The sequence below is a fragment of the Hirundo rustica genome, chromosome 25 (genome assembly GCF_015227805.2).
Source record: "Hirundo rustica isolate bHirRus1 chromosome 25, bHirRus1.pri.v3, whole genome shotgun sequence".
NCBI classification, from domain to species: Eukaryota; Metazoa; Chordata; class Aves; order Passeriformes; family Hirundinidae; genus Hirundo; species Hirundo rustica.
The window spans coordinates 4,789,679-4,803,211 of NC_053474.1; the positions used below are offsets into that span (position 1 = coordinate 4,789,679).

General features: G+C 59.8%; 1 long non-coding RNA gene across 1 annotated transcript; it reads left to right on the forward strand.

Annotated features, from left to right (window-relative positions):
* Positions 1 to 8,124: 8,124 nt before the first annotated feature.
* LOC131378704 (uncharacterized) lies at positions 8,125 to 10,800 on the forward strand. The gene is made up of 2 exons (XR_009208503.1): positions 8,125 to 8,324; positions 10,091 to 10,800. It is a non-coding gene; the product is annotated as an uncharacterized LOC131378704 (long non-coding RNA).
* The last annotated feature ends 2,733 nt before the right edge of the window (positions 10,801 to 13,533 follow it).

A 13,533-nucleotide genomic window follows, 5' to 3' on the forward strand; every position in this document is an offset into this window, starting at 1 on the left:
GTCCCCACCCCCGAGTGAGGATGCTGAAGGGCAGCGGCTGTGAGGATGCTGAAGGGCAGAGGGTGTGAGGATGCTGAAGGACAGCGGGTGTGAGGATGCTGAAGGGCAGAGGGTGTGAGGATGCTGAAGGACAGAGGGTGTGAGGATGCTGAAGGGCAGAGGGTGTGAGGGTGCTGAAGGGCAGAGGGTGTGAGGATGCTGAAGGGCAGAGGGTGTGAGGGTGCTGAAGGGCAGAGGGTGTGAGGATGCTGAAGGGCAGCGGGTGTGAGGATGCTGAAGGGCAGCGGGTGTGAGGATGCTGAAGGGCAGAGGGTGTGAGGATGCTGAAGGGCAGAGGGTGTGAGGATGCTGAAGGACAGCGGGTGTGAGGATGCTGAAGGGCAGAGGGTGTGAGGATGCTGAAGGGCAGCGGGTGTGAGGATGCTGAAGGGCAGAGGGTGTGAGGATGCTGAAGGGCAGCGGGTGTGAGGATGCTGAAGGACAGCGGGTGTGAGGATGCTGAAGGGCAGAGGGTGTGAGGATGCTGAAGGGCAGAGGGTGTAGATGCTGAAGGGGCAGTGGGTGTGAAGGATGCTGAAGGGCAGAGGGGTGTGAGGATGCTGAAGGGGCAGCGGGTGTGAGGATGCCTAGGTCCAAAGCCCCCCTCCACTCCACCAGGGGAACGCGGTGGGGTGCTCCCCTCAGCCCAGCCAGCAGAAGCGGGAGCGCTCCCCTTGTCCTGACGGCAGCCGCCCCGGAGCTGCGGCACCAGGAGACTCCCTCGAGCCGCAGACACCCACCAGCATGAGTCAAGGGAGCGTTAATAACAACCGGCAGGATCCCCGCGCTCCCTCCCCCGCCTTTCTCAGCGTGCCATCCAGCGGGACGTGGGCTGCCGCGGAGGCACGGGATGGGGATCTGGGGATCTGGGATCTGGGGATTTGGGGATTTGGGGATCTGGGGACAGCGGCTCGGCTCCTGCCCCGCTGCCTTGTCACACGGCGCTCTTGGAAGGCCCCGGGGATGCCGGCGGTCCCTCCGGTGGGTGGATGGTGGGTGGGAGGTGTCCTGAGCCCGGGATGAGCCGGGAGATGCCCAGGGGGGTGCGGGAGCGCGGTGCCAGCGCCCCGAGAGCAGCGTGGAGCGCTGCCTGCTCAGTGGTGCGGGCGGCTGAATGAAGGGAATAAATAACCCAGCCGTGAAAGAGAAGCGCTGGCCAAAGCCTCCCAAGAAGCCGTCTGTAGTTCCCAGCTGCAGCCCCGCTCCCTGGCTCGGTTATCCCTCTGGGAATGACAGCAGGCATGGCAGCTCCTGCAGCCCGGCACAGACGCAAACCTCTCCCTCCTCCGAGTGCTCCGCAATGCCTTTCACCAGCAGAACAATTAGAAACCTAATTCCTATTTCTCCCGCTCAGCTAATTGTCTGTGGACAATTTGATTGTGAGAGTGCCCAGCGATGCAGAATAACCATCTTATTTCTGCTAGACATTGCCTTTGCAATTAGCGCTATTGATTGCACGGCTCTGCTCTCTCACCTGCGGGGGCCCGGGGGAGCCGCTCTCACCTGGCTCGTCCCTCCCGGGGTGACAAAGCCGCGTCCTCGCTGTGCCAGCGCTGTCCCTCGACCCCTGTGCGCTGGGCAGGAGGCTGAGGGCCGGGCTCCAGCCTGGCTCCCACGCTGCTCCCTTCTCCACGGGGAGGAATTCCTCCCCTGAGGACTCACAGCCACCCAGGAGGGTCCCTCCAAAGCCACCACGGAGCTTCCACGTCTCTGTCTGCAAGGAACTCTAACCAGCCAGGCTGGCTGGAGCTGGGAGGGCTTGATTTTTTTTAAAAAAAAATAAATATAAAACCAAAAAAATTCAAATTTGACAACACCAAAAGGTTCTGGATGAATATGTCGATTCTGCTGAATGGTTTGTTTGGAGGGGAAAAAAAAAACCAACCCAAAAGATCAAAACATTTCACTTCAGCCTATTCAGATTGAAATGTTTTGATTTTTTTTTTTTTCTCCCTTCCAAATGACTTTGTTTCAAAGTTTCCCTTAATTTTATTTTGCTAAACATCAAAAAAAAGATTTCTGTGAAATGGCTGTGGTTGGAAGGAAATGCATTGGCTTGGGCACAGCCAAACCTTTGGTGTAACCACCAGCCTAAAATTCCCCCTCCTCCTTTTTTTTTTAAAAAAATCAGAATTTCCAGGGATTCTTGTTCTTCAGGCCAGCTCTAAAAGACACATGGTTGTGCTTTCCCTGTCACAAAGCCATCCCAGATCTGCTGTAGACAGGGGCTGAGCTGTCCTGGGGGGGCTGCAGACCCGCTCTGCCCCCCAGCTCCCGTGTGGGACCCACTTTGTCCCCAGCACGTGGCACCAGGGGCTGTGGCAGACGCTGGTTTTGGAGCCAGCCTGGTTCTGCCCGCTCTGGGCATCGCCTGGGCAGAGCCAGGGCTTGCTGGAGCCCAGGGAAAGCGGGGCTGGCAAGGACTGGGCTCCCTGGTGCTGCAGGAGCTGGAGGAGAAGATGCTCCTCTCATTCAACCCATTGAGTCACCCCCAAACAGCCTCCAGCTCCGGGCTCCAAGGCCCAGATGGCTGCAGCAGGGAAGAGCTTTCCAGAGCGAGGGGAGCCGGGTGTAAATAGCAGACTGTGCAAGGAACTCCCCCCACGGCAGATTCCTGTCCCAGCAGAAGGAACAGCCGGAGTGTTCCATCCATGCTGCGGCCTCCAGGCACCTGGGAGTGCTGCTCAAGTGCAGGGCACGGACCCAGCTCATGTTCTGGAGATGCTGCTGGGCCACAAGTGCAGGGCATGGACCCAGCTCATGTCCTGGAGATGCTGCTGGGCCACAAGCGCAGGGCATGGACCCAGCTCATGTTCTGGAGATGCTGCTGGGCCACAAGTGCAGGGCATGGACCCAGCTCATGTCCTGGAGATGCTGCTGGGCCACAAGCGCAGGGCATGGACCCAGCTCATGTTCTGGAGATGCTGCTGGGCCACAAGTGCAGGGCATGGACCCAGCTCATGTCCTGGAGGTGCTGCTGGGCCACAAGTGCAGGGCATGGACCCAGCTCATGTCCTGGAGGAGCTGCTGGGCCACAAGTGCAGGGCATGGACCCAGCTCATGTCCTGGAGGAGCTGCTGGGGCACAAGTGCAGGGCATGGACCCAGCTCATGTCCTGGAGGAGCTGCTGGGCCACAAGTGCAGGGCATGGACCCAGCTCATGTCCTGGAGGTGCTGCTGGGGCACAAGTGCAGGGCATGGACCCAGCTCATGTTCTGGAGGAGCTGCTGGGCCACAAGTGCAGGGCATGGACCCAGCTCATGTTCTGGAGGAGCTGCTGGGCCACAAGTGCAGGGCATGGACCCAGCTCATGTTCTGGAGGTGCTGCTGAGCCACAAGTGCAGGGCATGGACCCACCTCGTGTTCTGGAGATGCTGCTGGGCCACAAGTGCAGGGCATGGACCCAGCTCGTGTTCTGGAGATGCTGCTGGGCCACAAGTGCAGGGCATGGACCCAGCTCATGTTCTGGAGATGCTGCTGGGCCACAAGTGCAGGGCATGGACCCAGCTCATGTTCTGGAGATGCTGCTGGGGCACAAGTGCAGGGCATGGACCCAGCTCATGTTCTGGAGATGCTGCTGGGGCACAAGTGCAGGGCATGGACCCAGCTCATGTTCTGGAGATGCTGCTGGGCCAGAAGTGCAGGGCATGGACCCAGCTCATGTTCTGGAGATGCTGCTGGGCCACAAGTGCAGGGCATGGACCCAGCTCATGTTCTGGAGAAGCTGCTGGGCCAGAAATGCAGGGCATGGACCCAGCTCATGTTCTGGAGGTGCTGCTGGGCCACAAGTGCAGGGCATGGACCCAGCTCATGTTCTGGAGAAGCTGCTGGGCCACAAGTGCAGGCCATGGACCCAGCTCCTCTCCTGCAAGTCCTGCTTGAAGTCCCACCTCCACAGCCTGGACACCCCAAATTCCTACGGCCATGGTTTCCCACTGGGTGGAGCATGGGACATCCCAAGGCATGGGTCATCCTGGGCTGACCACAGGGTGTCCCAGCAGCTGGACACAGGGAACAGCCTTGGGCTGGGAGGCTCTGGAGCTGAGCAGGGAGGAGCAGCTCCCGGGGAGGGAGAGGTGCTAGGAAGGAATTAACGTCTGGATCTATAAAACACTTGGTCCCAATTATTATAATGCACTGATTAGGGGAACTCAATAGTTCTGCTGGTGGTTAATGGCAGTAATTACCCAGATATGACTACAGTGGCAATATTAATAACTCTGGGCCATTAGTATTTGTGAGCAATGAGCAGAATACACATCCCTGAGCTCGGGCTGGGCCTCTCTCTCCCCTCCAGCTGCAGCCTGGGCAGCGCTGGCAGACACCAGAGCTCAGCTGCAGGGGAAGCAGATCCAGGGCCTGGCTGATGTTTGCCAGGTCCAGAAGAATCACAGAATCATTAGGGCTGGGAAAGACCTCCAAGGTCACCAAGTCCAACCTTCAGCTGAATCCCACTACAGCCATTAACCGTGTCACCGGTGCCACGTCTATGCGCTTTCTGAACGCTTCCAGGGGTGGTGACTTCACCACTGCCCTGGGCAGCTCTGCCAGGGCTGGACCACTCTTTCAGCCAAGGAACTCCCATAACGTCCAACCTGAACTTCATCTGACAAAAGCTGAAGCTGTTCCCTCTCCTCCTGTCCCTGTTCCCTGGGAGCACAGCCCGACCCCCCCCGGCTGTCCCCTCCTGTCAGGAGTTGTGCAGAGCCACAGGGGCCCCTGAGCCTCCTTTTCTCCAGGCTCAGCCCCTTCCCGGCTCCCTCAGCCCCTCCTGGGGCTCCAGACCCTTCCCAGCTCCTTTCCCTGGCCTGGACACGCTCCAGCCCTTCAGTGTCCTTCTTGTCCTGAGGGGCCCAGAACTGACCCCAGCACTGGAGGTGTGGGCTCAGCAGTGCCAGCACAGCCTGGAGCCACCTGTGCACGCAAGGACGTGGCCTCTGGTCCCTCTCTGGTGAGACTGAGGCTGTCCCTGCTGGGAGCAGAGAAGACTTTTGTGATAGTGCTGCTGCAGCCTGGGGCTCCTGGTCACTCGGGGTGGCACAGCCTGACCTCTGTGCCCCTGCAGATCTGTCCTGCGGCTCCTGGTCACTCAGGGTGGCACAGCCTGTCCCCCTGATCCCCTGCAGGTCTGTCCTGCAGCTCCTGGTCACTCAGGACAGCACAGCCTGACCTCTGTGCCCCTGCAGATCTGTCCTGCAGCTCCTGGTCACTCAGGACAGCACAGCCTGTCCCCCTGACCCCCTGCAGGTCTGTCCTGGGGTTCCTGGTCACTCAGGGTGGCACATCCTGACTCCCTGTGCCCCTGCAGGTCTGTCCTGGGGCTCCTGGTCACTCAGGGTGGCACATCCTGACTCCCTGTGCCCCTGCAGGTCTGTCCTACAGTGTGGGTCACTCCTCTGGCAAGTCACTCGCTGCCTGGAGTGTTCTCTGAGGAGCTGGGACAAGGACAAGGGCTGGCTCAGCCTGCTGGAGGGGAGGGAGCTGGGGTGGATCCGCCGTGTCGGGTTCCCAGGTTTGATGAACAGGCACCCTCGGGCAGGGAGCATGGGGAAGGGCCCCCAAAACAGCTTGGATCACTCTCAGAGGGCTGAGAGTGCCGGGCGCTGTTTCTCCGAAGAAGAGGCAGGATGGGGCTGGAGCAGCCACCACTGGTGTCACCCACCCAGGTCCCCGCTGAGGGTGGGCACACAGAGCCCCACAAGTGCTGTACGTGCTGCACCCCACCAGACTGCAAATCCCCCCGAGCCTCGGGCTGGCTGACGCGGACCCGTGCTGGTTTGTCACCCCGCAGAGGGGACAGACGGCTCTTTGTCCCAGCGCCCTCTCACAGGGCGCAGCAAGGGGCTCAGGAGGGGGAAGCGGCTTCTCCACGCCCAGCCCAGCCGCCTCAAGCAGCGTCCCCGGGGTCAGGTTACCCTTGTGGCTGTCTCCGGTTGTCTCCTCGGCTTCCCCGCTCCCCTCCCCATCTGCGGCCGAGACACCCGGCTCCTCCCGCCCGGCATCCGCGTCCCCCCGGGAGCCGCTGCGACCGCAGCGCCCGGCTCTGACTCCAGCCTCGGGCTGCGGTTTCTCGGCTATTTCTAAACAAAAGGGGCGATTAATTGCTCCCTGCTTTGGTCCTCAGCAGAGGATAACTCCCACCAGCCTCCAGGAGTTGGGAGATGGTCAGGAGAGCAGGGATATGATCCCGGGGAGATGCTGAAACTCCGGCCAGGTGCTGTCAGCTTCCAGAGGGCAGCAGGGTGTGGGGACGGGGACAGGAGGGTTTGGGGTTGGGGACAGGAGGGTTTGGGGATAGGGACAGGAGGGTTTGGGGACAGCCGGGTTTGGGGATGGGGACAGCAGGGTGTGGGGACAGCAGGGTGTAGGGACAGCAGGGTGTGGGGACGGGGACAGGAGGGTTTGGTGTTGGGGACAGGAGGGTTTGGGGATGGGAACAGCAGGGTGTGGGGACAGGGACAGGAGGGTGTGGGGATGGGGACAGTAGGGTGTAGGGACAGGAGGGTGTGGGGACAAGGACAGCAGAGTTTGGGGATGGGGACAGCAGAGTTTGGGGACAGGGAAAGGAGGGTGTGGGGACAAGGACAGCAGGATTTGGGGATGGGGACAGCAGGGTTTGGGGATAAGGACAGCAGGGTTTGGGGACAGCAGGGCTTTGGCCACTGTGACCAGGCTGGGCTCTTCCCTGCCCTGTGCCCAGCCTCCATCCTCCTCCCGATACCCAGGGAACTTTCGCTCTCGGTGTCTCCAGCTCAGCCGTAATGATGGGAGTATTTAGCACACAGCGCCGTGTATTCAAACACTCCGGCAGTCAGAGACACCCTGTCACCCAGGTGACACGTCTCTTACATGCTGCCAATTTAGCAGCAAGACGCCCCTGGAATCTGGGTTAGCGCTGGCAGCCGCTGCCGGTGGCCCCGGCTCCGAGGGGAGGAAGGGATGGGAGCACACGGCATCCCCTCGGCCCCACCGACAAACCCCCAGCACACCCGGCTTGGGTGGGAGGCCTTGGCAGCCCCTCCAGCAGGGAGGCTCAAAGCCGGCAATTAAAAAAAAAATAATAATAAAATCTCTGGTTATTTTCCGCTGAAATTTTGTGAAGAAATCTTCTTTTTTTTTTTTTTTTTTTCCTCCTTTTCCCTGCATTGCCATCAGATTCTCCCCTCCCTGCCAAACCCTTTCCTTTCACAAATGAAAAACCCCAAACAAAAGCTGTCAGGACAGAAGATGGTGAACATGCCCGGCTTCCCAGCAGCCAAAACCTGATTTTCCTAACCAAGCCCAGAAATATTTTTTACCCTGAGAATTTCCAGACTCTCGGTTCCCATTACAAAAAAAAAAAAAAAAAAAAAGGAAAGCTTTTCCACAGATCCTGCAGAAGTCCCTCAGCGACCCACCAGCGCTTTGGCATAATTACACAGTGATTAAGCTGTTTGCAGCCGTTTCACTCTGGATGCCAAAGGACAACTCCCTGTCCCTGTCACATCCCTCGGGATCTTGTCTCCCGCCCGGGCTCTGGGGTTGCCCCATTTGCAGGCGGAGCACGGAGGGCGCAGTCACCCCATGGTTTGTGTGGCCGAAGTGATTTATCCCGAAGTGACCCGTCCCCGGGTGTGCGCGGAGGTGCAGGTTGGAATTAGGAAATGTCACTGCCTGATGCAGCAATTCCACAGCTCCTGGAACGCCTGGAACCCAAAGCTCACCTTTCCTTGCTGACCTGGGGGTGGATTAGACCAGAGATTTTTTTTCCATGTCTTTACTTTGCGCCTTCACATCATTCCACATTCAATTTTTAAGCTTTGCCAAGGCTCCTTTTGTCCATTCCCTAATTCCTGCTGCCTTTGAACGTCTCTCAGCTCACGCATCCTCCTGGCCCAGCCCAGCCCCAGGTCCGGGGGCTCTCAGCCCGCTTTGGAGCCACTCAGGCAGGCACGGCTGGTGGGGGCTGCGAGGAACCGGAGATGTGTCCCTGCTCCGCTCCACGTGCACCAGGAACACGCTGGGCTGCTGCAAACCCTCCTCCTCCCCTTCTGCGCGCTTCCCTCCCCGTTCCACGCCACCTCCAATCCCCATCCCGCCGCCGCGGCCTGCGGAGGGCTGCCTAACTTTATGATCGACAAAAACACCGCTGGTTATTCTTGTCAAGAGAAGGTTAATTGCACCTCCTGCCTGGGGGCACCAGCTGATCCCCGCGGGGGCTGGGAAGGCGTTTTCTGCCTGTGCTCAGCGTTCCCCGAGCCCGCAGGCTGCAGGATGCAGGGATGGACCGTGTGCCGGAGCATCAGGTGCTGCAGGGGCGGGGGGAAAGCAGGGGAGAGCTGCTGTGACCCCGCTGTCAATGGGGCTTTAGGGGATCTCTGCTGTGACCCCGCTGTTAATGGGGCTTTAGGGGATCTCTGCTGTGACCCTGCTGTCAATGGGGCTTTAGGGGATCTCTGCTGTGACCCCGCTGTTAATGGGGCTTTAGGGGAGCGCTGCTGTGACCCCGCTGTCAATGGGGCTTTAGGGGAGCGCTGCTGTGACCCCGCTGTCAATGGGGCTTTAGGGGAGCTCTGCTGTGACCCCGCTGTCAATGGGGCCTTAGGGGAGAGCTGCTGTGACCCCGCTGTTAATGGGGCTTTAGGGGAGCGCTGCTGTGACCCTGCTGTCAATGGGGCTTTAGGGGAGCTCTGCTGTGACCCTGATATATGGAGGAATCAGGGGATCTCTGCTGTGACCCTGCTGTCAATGGGGCTTTAGGGGAGAGCTGCTGTGACCCCGCTGTCAATGGGGCTTTAGGGGAGCGCTGCTGTGACCCCGCTGTCAATGGGGCTTTAGGGGAGCGCTGCTGTGACCCCGCTGTCAATGGGGCTTTAGGGGAGCGCTGCTGTGACCCCACTTTCAATGGGGCTTTAGGGGAGCTCTGCTGTGACCCTGCTGTATGGGGGAATTAGGGGAGAGCTGCTGTGACCCTTCTGTCAGTGTGGTGTTAGGGAAGCTCTGCTGTATGGGGGAATTAGAGGGGAACTTCTGTGGCCCTTCTGTTGATGTGGTATTAGGCGAGCTCTGCTGTGACCCTGCTGTCAGAGGATTTTAGGGGAGCACTGCTTTGACCCTGCCTTTGGGGGCTTTAAGCGCTGCTGTGACCCTGATTTTGAGGGACTTTAGGGGATCTCTGCTGTGACCCTGCTGTCAATGGGGCTTTAGGGGAGCTCTGCTGTATAGGGGAATCAGGGGGGAATTTCTGTGACCCTTCTGTCAGTGGTGTTAGGGGAGCTCTGCAGTGACCCTGCCCTTGGAGGCTTTAAGCACTGCTGTGACCCTGATTTTGAGGGGCTTTAGGGGATCTCTGCTGTGACCCTGATACATGGGGTAATCAGGGGATCTCTGCTGTGACCCTGCTGTCAATGGGGCTGTAGGGGAGCTCTGCTGTGACCCTGCTCTCAGTGGGGTTTGCAGGTGTCGTGTCCCACACAGTGCTGGTGCCCAGGTTGGATCATTCCCCGCCTCATGGCCACCCTCCACTCTGGGATGTGGTGGGAGGGAAGCCCCAGCATGCACTCCCAGCACAAATGGGGTGTCTTGGGGTCACCCTGGCCTCTCCAGCCTGACATGGGGACACCGGGGCTGCGGGACAGAAGGACGCAGGGACGCGTGTCCCTGGAGTGATGGAGGCTGCGCTCTGCCCCGGCCCTGGCGTGACTCGGTGTCGCAGGGTGATTTTATGGCTCGTGGCTGCCGTGAGGATGAAGCCTGCTGCGCTCCCAGCAGTGAGAACAGCCAGAGGCTGCCGGGCCGTGGCCGCACAGACCCCAGCAGGCAGCAGCTCCCACACTGGGCTGTGCTGGTGCTGGCCAAGGCGGTCAGGAAAGGATTTGGCATCCCACGTTGCGAGGGTGGCAGCGGAGCAGAAAGTGAGGGTGCCGCAGAGACCTCTGTAGCTTGCATGGGCATGGCCCTGCGGGTCTGTCCGTCTGTCTGTCTGCGTGCGAGCTCCCCTGCTCCTCTTCCTGCCCGTTCCCAGCCATCCCAACCCCCCTTTCCCCTCTCTTTCTCACTCTTGCATTTACAGTCTGCGCCCGTGGCCTCGTCTCCAGCCTCGCGTGTGACCTACTTACACACAGAGCCCCAGTTGTTGCCTTTTCTCTGCCCAACAATGCGGGGGCCCTGCCGCCACGCCGCCCGCTCCCAGCACAATGCCAGCGGCTCCAGAGCCTGGCCCCGAGCCCCGCGGTGCCACATCCACCCCCGGTGGGCACGGAGCCTCCTCCCAGCCGGCCGGGATGCTCTCAGCCTGCGCTCAACGCCTTGCACGCAGACTCCGTGATGCCTTAGGATTTTAGCTTGGATATTTTTCAGATCCTGTACTGCATTAGTGCATGATTCTAAACTCCATACAGAGTGTTAGTTACTGCCTTCAGATCTTGGTCAGACAAAGCGATCCTTCCAGGCCTGAGATTCAAGGACACCCTACAGCCTCAGGCCCTGAAAATATAAACAAAAGTGAATTGGGGGGCAGCAAACTGAGGGTGAATGACTTCATTACCTGAAGCTGTGTTTGGAGGATTAACCCCTGAGATGTAAAAGGACCAAACTTATAACTGTCTGAAAAACTCTTGGACCATCTCCATCTTGGGTGTAGCCCCTGGGAGGCTCTGACTGCCCAAGGTGTATCTATTGAATAATAATTTAATAAATCCCCACTTTAATAAATATATTAAATACCCTTTATAGGATTAATAAATCTATAAATACCCTTTAATAAACCCCCACTTTATTCTCCTAATCTTGTCCAGCCTCTGTTTCAGGGAGCCTCTCCAGGGCATCCTCCTGCTGCGCTGCTGGCGGGGGGAGCAGGGGATGCCCGGCTCCTGCAGACAGCAAAGGGCAGCGGGGCAGCAGAGCTCGGGGCACTTCTCCCAGCTGTGCCCGGGGCCAGCCTGCAGCAGCACCAGCTGTGCTCAGCCTGTGGCAGCGCCAGCCCGGCCCTTCCCTGCACGGAGATGCTCCAGGGATGGGGAGAAGGATGTCACCCTTCAGAGGTCCCTGCTGCGGGTGTGAGCCCTGGGGCCTGCCCCACGGAATGTGGGCTCAGGAGGGTGGCTGAGGTGTGTGCACTGGGCGTGGTGCTGCTCAGAGCCGGCCCCAGGGTCCGGTCTGGGTCAGGGGATGGTGGCCTGGCAGCAGGGAGGGTGAGTGCCACCAGGGCTGTGTCGCTGCCCTGCAGCGGGGTGGCTGCTGCTCACTCTGCTGCACGCTGAGGGGATCCTGGGGGAAAAACCCACTCCACAACTCAGCGCCGCCTCTCCAGGCGAAACCATCCCCCAGGAAATCCCGAGGGGAATGGGCAGAGCTCCAGGCACAGAGGCACACACGGGGAGCGTGAGCACAGGTGTGCACGCACCGGGCACAGCCCGGCCCTGCTGCCCAGGTGTGCCCCCGCTGCGGCTGCCCAGACAGAGCTGGTGTGACGGGCACGAGGCTGTGGCAGCTGCTCCAGGGGTCTGTGACACGCTGGTGACACCGCCCAGAGCACGGCGATGCTCCCTCTCGGCCCCAGGCTGCCTGTGGGTGCGTTAAGAGGAGGGGGCTCCCTGCCTCCGCTAATGGGAGTAATAAGGTAATTAGGGGCTGTGTAATCAGGGCCTTGTTGCTATGCAAACACTGAGTCAAGAGATGCCCCCGTCTCCCCCTGCGCACCTGATCAGCCTCGAGAGACAGAGATGCTCTCTGGAGATCGGTGCCTTCTCCAGGCTGCCCTGCTGCTTCTCAGAGAGCAGGAAAAAGCGCTCATCCTTCCCTCCTCGCCGCTGTCCTCATCAGCTCTGTGATGGGGAGCCATGGGAAGGGATTCCCACCCCGAGGAAGGAGGCAGAGGGTGAGCTCCCCTCTGCTGAGGACCCGCTGGCTCACATTTGGCCAGTGCCAGCAGCTGCTGTCTGCTCGCCTGGACTTTTCCACCTGCACGTGGAGATGACCAATTATTCCAGCCCCGTGGTGTCCCCGAGGCAACTCCCGTCCCATCTGCCTGGGGGTGTCAGGGGTGTCCGAGGCGGGGCTGGGGGCTGTGGGAGCCGGGGATTCAGCTCCAAAGCACTCCCCGTGGCAGCACCAAAGGTGCCCATCCCCTTTGCTGCACCTCCAGCCCCGAGCACAGACGCTGGCTGTCATCACACATCCCAGGGGAGCAGAGAGCGTGACGCAGCATCGCCTCAGCACCTTTTCTGTACGCCACAGCCAGGCACAGCCTGCTGGGCTGCTGCTCCCCAGTGCCCCAGCTGGGCTGGGGGCCCCCAGGGCTGCGTGTGCCCGCGGCCGAGCTGCTCCACTGCCGCAGAGGCAGGGCACTGACAGGGGCTGTAAATTGTCAGGCCCCGTAAAGCATTTAATGATTTTGAATTTATCTGCATCGATAAATACATGACAAGGTAACAGTCAAATAAATACCCATTAGTGCACTTGCTCTCTTTTTTTTTAATTACGAGCTCGAGTGTAACCAATCATTTTCTGCTAAGCAAGCGCTGCAGGAAATCTTCATTAGCACCAGCCCCGGCGAGCTCTGCAGCCTGGGGAGGAGGGAGGGAGCCGGGAGGGAGGTTTGGCCCCACTGCATCCTGCTCACCCCCCTCAGGGGATGCTGATACCCACTCCTGTCCAGGCAGGGACAGGGAATTCCCAGGGGAACCTTGTTGCTCTCTCCAGCTCTCTGGAAGGAGGAGTCAGGCGGGAGCTGGGCTCTGCTCCCAGGTAAGAATGACAGAACTAGAGGAGATGGCCTCAAGCTGTCCCAGGGAAGATTGGTCTGAGGAGAATTTCTTCACTGGAAGAGTGGCCAAGCACTGGCACTGCCCAGGGCACTGAAGTGTCCCAAGAGTGAGTGGAGCTGGCACCTCATGGTACGGTTCCGTGGGCACAGGGGGGTTCGGCTGAAGGGTGGAGTTGATGATCTTGGAAGCCTTTTCCATCCTTAATGATTCCCTGCTCCTGCCTGGTGGATCTGCACACCCCAAAGGCAGCATTTTCTGGAGGCAGGTGCCAGGTCATGTGCAGAGGGGGAGATCTCACTCGCTGCTGGTCCTCTGGGCACCCTCCCCACCCCCTGCACACTGGGTGACCCAGAAAGTGCCAGAGGGGTGCAAACCACCCTGGCTGGCACCTCAGAGCACATCCTGTGCTGGCGGGTGCTGCATCCAGCAGTAGACATGAAAAAATACCAAAATGCTGCCAAGTGCTGTGAAACCCTGGAGCTCCAGCTCTGGCGCTGCTGGACGTGAGCCATGGCACGGCTGCGGCAGCTCTGGGCACAGGAGAGGAGGAACAGCAGGAGCTGGGTCAAAGACAAGTCCCACCCCGGGTTGGCCCTGCAGGGATGGGACACAGGCCACCAGCAGGTCACTGTCCTGGGGACAGAGCTGGGACCAGCTGTGTGAGGAGCGGGGTCAAGGGCAGAACCTCCCTTTCCAGCCTCTCCTCCATCCCTCCGTGCCAAGCCTCTGGCTCAGAGAGGGGCACAGG